The sequence below is a fragment of the Arachis ipaensis genome, chromosome B6 (genome assembly GCF_059453495.1).
Source record: "Arachis ipaensis isolate K30076 ecotype BB chromosome B6, ASM5945349v1, whole genome shotgun sequence".
Classification (NCBI taxonomy): Eukaryota; Viridiplantae; Streptophyta; class Magnoliopsida; order Fabales; family Fabaceae; genus Arachis; species Arachis ipaensis.
Window position 1 is genome coordinate 67785959 of NC_142441.1, and position 6586 is coordinate 67792544.

Consider the following 6586-nt stretch of genomic DNA (forward strand, 5'->3'; position numbering starts at 1 on the left):
TTATTGACAAAGGAACAAATAGTATTAAGAGTAAGAGAAAAAAATTTACATAAATTAAGTCCATGAAAATTTCTTCCCCCTATTTTAATCTGCACACATACATAATCTCCAAACTGCTATCAGATTTATATCTTCATATTCATGTTAACTATAGAAATACAAAGGCTCACCCTCTCGAAATTATATTTGAGGTCCCCAAAAACCTAGCAAGCATCGAATAACAGCTAAAATACATCGAATAACTGCTAAAATTATCACGCATTTTCAACATACCCAATTTCCAATGCGGTGCATTCTTCATAAATTAAAGCTAAAACTAGCAAGCACGAATCAGAAATTGCTAGTCTCAACCAATAGAATTCTCTTCGTTTCACATTTTCTCACCAATATTACACACTAAATTATCAACTAATTCAGGAAAAAAATCACGAACAGAAACTACAAAATAGATAAATAAATGAAGGGATAAATAACAAAAATTAGTTACCTTCTCTTTTCTTCTTCGTCTTTTTTGAGCTTGTGATGGTTCGCAACGACACTGGGACTGCGCGATTTAGGAGGAGGAGGAGAGGGCGACGAAGTGCTTCTACTTCTGTGCCTTGTGCGGCGCCTCGGCGGTGACCGCGTTCTGCTTCTGCAGCGCCTATGGCTAAGGAAATTTCACAGAAAAATTGCTCTTTTTCCCAAACCCATTCTGAACTCGAAGTTCTGAAACGTTCCGAACCTGAACCTGTTCCCAACAGATTTCGAATTAAGAACCCGTAAATCGTTCAAATCCCACTTCTGCTTCAACGAGATTGCCTTCAATACATCCTGATTTCAAGGAATCATGTAATTAAAAGTAAAAAATAAATGAACAGAAAGGGGGGGAGGGAGTGAGAGGGGGTAAGGTGAAATAGGAAAAGAAATAAAAGAAAAGGACTTACAAAGAAGCAAGAAGTAGGAAGGGAGCGGCGCGGAAGGGGTTAGGGGGTTAGGGTTTTGCAGTGACGTAAGGGAGCAGCGGCAAAGGGGAGCATCCACGGCGAGTGAGGGCGAGGCACAATGAAGGAGGAGGAGTTAGGGCAGTGAGTGTCTCGTCGCGTTGGGGCTTTTGATGGAGGAGTTAGGGCAGAGCACGAACAAGAAGGGGTTAGGGCAGCGCACCATGAACCTCTTTCTCTAAGTGAACTGAGTCTTTAAACGAAGAAGGGGTTTTTTAATTTATCCCCACCTTTTTTTTTTTCCGAGGGAACCTTTTGGCCACGCTTTTAAAGCGTGCCAAAAGGCTTCTAGGAAACGGCTACGCTTTTCGAACGCAGCAATAACAAAACTCTATTGCTACGCTTTAAAAGCGTGGCGGTTTCTCTCTACGGCTACGCTTTTCAAGTGTGGCAAATAAAGGCGTGGCTAAATCTCGCATCAATTGCCACTCTCATAAAAGCGTGGTCATTGACACCTTTCGCCACGCTTTTGAAGCGTAGCAAAAAAAACGTGGCCAAATCTTTATTTTATCGCCACCCTCATAAAAGCATGGCCATAGGCCTTTTTTCTTGTAGTGACTAATCCTAATAAATTTAAAATCTAATATCTAAAACTAAAAATTAAAATAATATCTTTTCCTAACATCAGATTTGAATTTAAATTTGAATTAATTTAAATAATCAAGTCTTCAAGGGATGGATGGGGACCACTTATTTCTCCATTCTGCAGCTTCTAATCTGTGTTTTCTGGGCTGAAAACTGGGTCAAAACAGCCCAGAAATCGCCCCCAACGTTTTCTGCATTTTTTTGCACGTGGCACATGTGACGCGTCTACGTCGTCCACGCGTTCGCGTCATTTGTGCAGATTCCAATCCATGCGTTCGCGTCAGGCACGCGATCGGGTCATTGCGATCTCCTCCATTCTGCGCGGTCGTATGAGCCATGCGTCCGCGTCGGTATTCGCTGGTCATCTCCTTCGTTTCTTCTCTTTCTCTACAGAAACTTCATCAAATCCATCCGAATGCTATCTAAAATAAATAAAATTGTACAAAACTTAAAATAGCATCCATAGTGGTTAAAATATAACTAATTCTTAATTAAACTCAACAAATTAGATGCAAATTCACTTAGGAAAAGATAGAAAAGATGCTCACGCATCACTGACTGAATAGGAACCTCTGGGTCTGCAGCCTGAATCTGATGCGGGGCCCCCTGTTGGGACACAACCTGCTCCGTGCCTGCCTGCACAGCATCTCTCTATGGATGGGCCTCCGCCTTATGATCATCCGCCTCTTCCTCAGATGGCTCTGATGGGGTGTCAGGCTCGGAAGGGATGTCGCTGCCAGAACGGATCATCAGCTTCAGGTGCTCATAGCGTCGCTTGCTGTGACGCTCAGATCTCTCGTATCGGTGCCGGTTGCGGCGCTCCATCTGGTCTAGCTACTGAAACAGGCGGTGCACTAAGTGATAAACTGGCTCTGAGGCAGGTGGAGGTGCAGTGGTGGTAGCAGGGGTAGCTGTAGAGGAAGAGGGGCCGGCAGATGGTGTGGCTGTCTCACCAGGAGCTGTGAGGAATGGAGGTCTGTAGCCTAAAGCCAGAAAGTTTCTGCTGTGAGGGATAATCTTCTTACATTCTGCAGCAGGTGGCTTCTCATCAGCATCCTCCCAAGGCACGTCAGCTCGACGGCCAAGCTGTGTAATCAGATATGGAAAGGGGAGAGTGCCTCGGACGTGGACCCTGGCCATGTAGTACCGGATGAAGCGTAGCAGGTACAGGTCCTTACCCTCCATCACACACCATAGGAGGGTGATCATAGCGGCAGGTAGCTCCGTCTCGTGAGTACTTAGCATAATAAAGTTGCTTAGGATCTGATGCCATAGCCGAGCCTTATCGTTCAAGTATGTCCGCTTGATTCCCTTAGGCATGGTGGTGTTCTGACCCATGACCCATGGAACAGTCGGGTCAAGGGCTATCCTTGCCTTGACGGCATCCCAGTCAAACTTCATGAAGCGCATGTCCTCCTTAGCCTTTTGATAACCATCTGGCTGATCGGATTTAGGCAGGAGCTTCAGAACATCCTCTATGGCCTCTTCAGTGACCAGTATCTGCTTCCCTCTTAGGTTTACTGCATCTAGGGAAGTTTTAAAGTAATTTCAGTAAAATTCCCTTACCCAAGATGCATTGACCTCAGTCAGGTTTCTCTCCAGGAAGAACCAGCCTCTTTGTTTGATCTGATCAGAGGTGTATTACTGGAGTTCTTCTGGAATTTTCAGAGTCCTCTCCAGGTACAAGTTCCTGGAGGTTGCAAACACCGGATACTTCAGCTCACAGTATCGGTTTGCAAACTTAATGGGATCAGTAGCAGGGAGTATCTGGTCAGCCTTCTCATGCGGGGTAAAGTGTTTCTCCCGCCAGGAGTCATCATGCATATGTCCAGGATGGACATGGAGGATTCTCCTCTTTTTCGTTCGCCAGTTGTTGCCTTTCCCTTTCCTTTTCTTTGGGTGTCAGATATCCTGAAAAACAGAAAACCAGGATATAATAAAAATAGGAAAACAAGTAGGCAAATCACAAAATAAGCATATAGTGGCAAAGGAGCAGTGGAGAAATGAAAATCAGTTAAGTAAATGTGCATTAAGGATTGAATAGGAGTTGAAAGTCCGAGAAGAAAAATTAACAATCCAAAATGTATTAGAAATCATGTTAATTAGGAAAAATTATCATCATGCCTTGGTTAGAAGGTTAAAGAGAATAGTGAAAAACCAGAAGAGATGTTTTGAAAGGTTAGGTTGGTTAGGAAGGAAAAAAGAGTTTAGGAAGTTAAAATTAGTGAATTAGTAAAAAGTGGGTTAGAGTAAGTGGGATGATGATCATTTTCTAAGTAACAAGCATTCTCAATTAGAAGCTATAGTTAACTCATATCCAAACAAGGGAATCAGGTTGATGATGAATAAAAAATTGGAAGCTAAACATCAAAAATGCAGATTATGAACCAGGAAATCAAAAAGAATAAGAAAGCTTGCCCTGGTATTCATGAATTGGTTTGGTAAAAGTAGAGTAAAGCAGAGTTCAAAGTGCCAAAACCAAGACATGAATGGAAACAAAACAGTTTACAGAAAATTGGGCAGCATTCCGGCTAAAATTGGATGTTCCCAGAAAATAAATAGTAAGCAGGAGTCATATGAATTAAAACAAACTGTAATTAGATATAATTAGTGTGAACAAGAAAGAACATTTGCAATAGCAGCATGAACAGTAAGAACAGCATATGAACAATACTAACATTACAGCAACAGTAGAATGGCGAAAATTATAAGGCAAGTAGCATGAACAGCGCAATTAATCAGGCCTAAATCCACTAACCACATCCTAGGCTACCTAACCACCTAGAATCCACTACAACATGCATATCTAACTAGCCTAATTATGAACATAAACAGAAAAATATGTAATTAACTAGGAATTGAAAGAAGGGTGGCATTCGTCGGAACCTGGTAGGCGTAAGAATGAAAGTGGGGCAGAATGATGGCTGGGGAATGGTGGTGGTGGCGGCTGACGCGGCGGTTGAGGGTGGCGCGGCAGCGGTGGGGACTGTTCGGAGGTAGGGGGTTCGAGTGGGCTAATGGGGGTAGGGTAGGGGGTAATGGTGAAGAGGGGGGTTGGAAGGGAGGGGTTTGCGGCGGTGACGATGTGGTGGGCGGTGGTTATCCGCGGTGGTGGCAGCGGTGGTTAAAGGAAGAAGAGAGAGAGAAAGAGAAGAAAGAGAGGGAAGGGAGAAGGGGGTGGCGCGGCGGCGGTGGGGTCTGGGTGGTCGACGGTGGGGCGGTGGTCGGTGGTGGTGGCTGGAAGTGGGTGGTGGTGGTTGCAGAGAAGAGAGGAAGGAGAAGGGGGTTGAGGGGCACGAATGGGTAGGGTTTCGCGTCGATGGGGGGTTATCGAATTTGAATCCACGCGATCGCGTGGGACACGCGGTCACGTGGCTGGGGTGGAATGGGAATTGACGCGATCGCGTGAGTGATGCGATCGCATGGAATGGGTAAAAGGATGAATGACGCGGTCGCGTGAGGCATGCGACTGCGTCATTGGAAATTGTGCTAAACGCGCAATTCCAGCGTCGTTTCAGCGCAACTCTCTGTCTCCTTTGGGGTGTTGTGCAATCCACGCGACGCGATCGCGTCGCTCACGCTGTCGCGTGGGTTTGGTGTTATGCAAGTGACGCGATCGCGTTAGTGACGCGATCGCGTTAGTGACGCGACCGCGTGGGTCGTTTGTGCGAAACGCACAATAGCCGCACGATTCCAGCCCAACTTTCTGGGCGTAGGATCCTTACGCCGATTTACAGATTCTATAATTGTTGATTGGTTAGATGAAGAACAAAGTTATAGAAAGTAAGGATAAAAAGAAGAATAGAGTGATTAACCCAATAAACACTGAGTGACTAGAGAGTCAACACAAAATCCAGTGAGGGTTCAATAGCTCATCAACATATATCTCTGCTTAAATTATTAATTGTCTTGCAAAATTGTAAAATATTTTTCTCTCCCATCTCAATTGTAAAGGTACTTTATCACTATCTAAGGTTTGGCTATATATATAAGATTCCTTGAGAATGTGAATTAATTCAACTAAATGTAAGCTTTATACACAAGGGAATAACAAATTAGAATTGCATGATTCATTTAGGTAGTTGCATTTAGAATAGATTGCATTGCATGAGATTCCACCACTTTAACCTTACCTTACTCTTTGTCTTAGATTTAGCATGAGGACATGCTATTGTTTAAGTGTGGGGAGGTTGATAAACCCATATTTTATGATATATTTTGTGCCTAATTTAAGTGATTTATTCAATCCTTCACTCACTTATTCATATAAATTGCATGGTTTTACTTTCCCTTCCTTATCATGTGATGTATGTGAAAAACATGTTTCCTATGCTTTAAAAATGATAATTTTAATTTCCCTTTATTACCATTCGATGCCGTGATTCGTGTGTTGAGTAATTTCAGATCTTCTAAGGCAGGAATGACTTAAAGGATGGAAAGGAAACATACAAAATTGGAAGGAAAGCATAAAACGGAGTTTTTGAAGAAACTGGCAGTGACGCGACTGCGTGATTGATGCGATCGCGCGCCATAAGCGAAACGCATATGACGCGGACGCATGACTGAAGCGACTGCGTGACAAGGAAAACTCCAAATGACGCGACCGCGTGACCCACGCGGACGCGTGACCCACGCGGACGCGTGACAGAGGCCACGCACCAGAAATTATAGAAAACGCTCCCAGCGATTTCTGAAGCCCTTTTTTGCCCAAATCCAAGTCTAGAAGGCACAGATCAGAGGTTATGAAGTGGGGGAATACATCCATTAAGAGGAGAGTCTCCAATTAGTTAGTATGGATGAATTAGATGTAGTTTTGAGGGAGAGGTTCTCTCCTCTCTCTTTTAGGATTTAGAATTAGGAATTTATTCGCTTTCAGGATTATCTCTTTTTATCAGGTTCAATATTCCTTTTTATTATTTTCTCAATTTAATTTATGAATTCTTCTATGTTACAGATTATTCTTTGAATTAATGTTATTTGAGGTATTTCAGTTTATTATTGCTCTCTTTTATTTACAT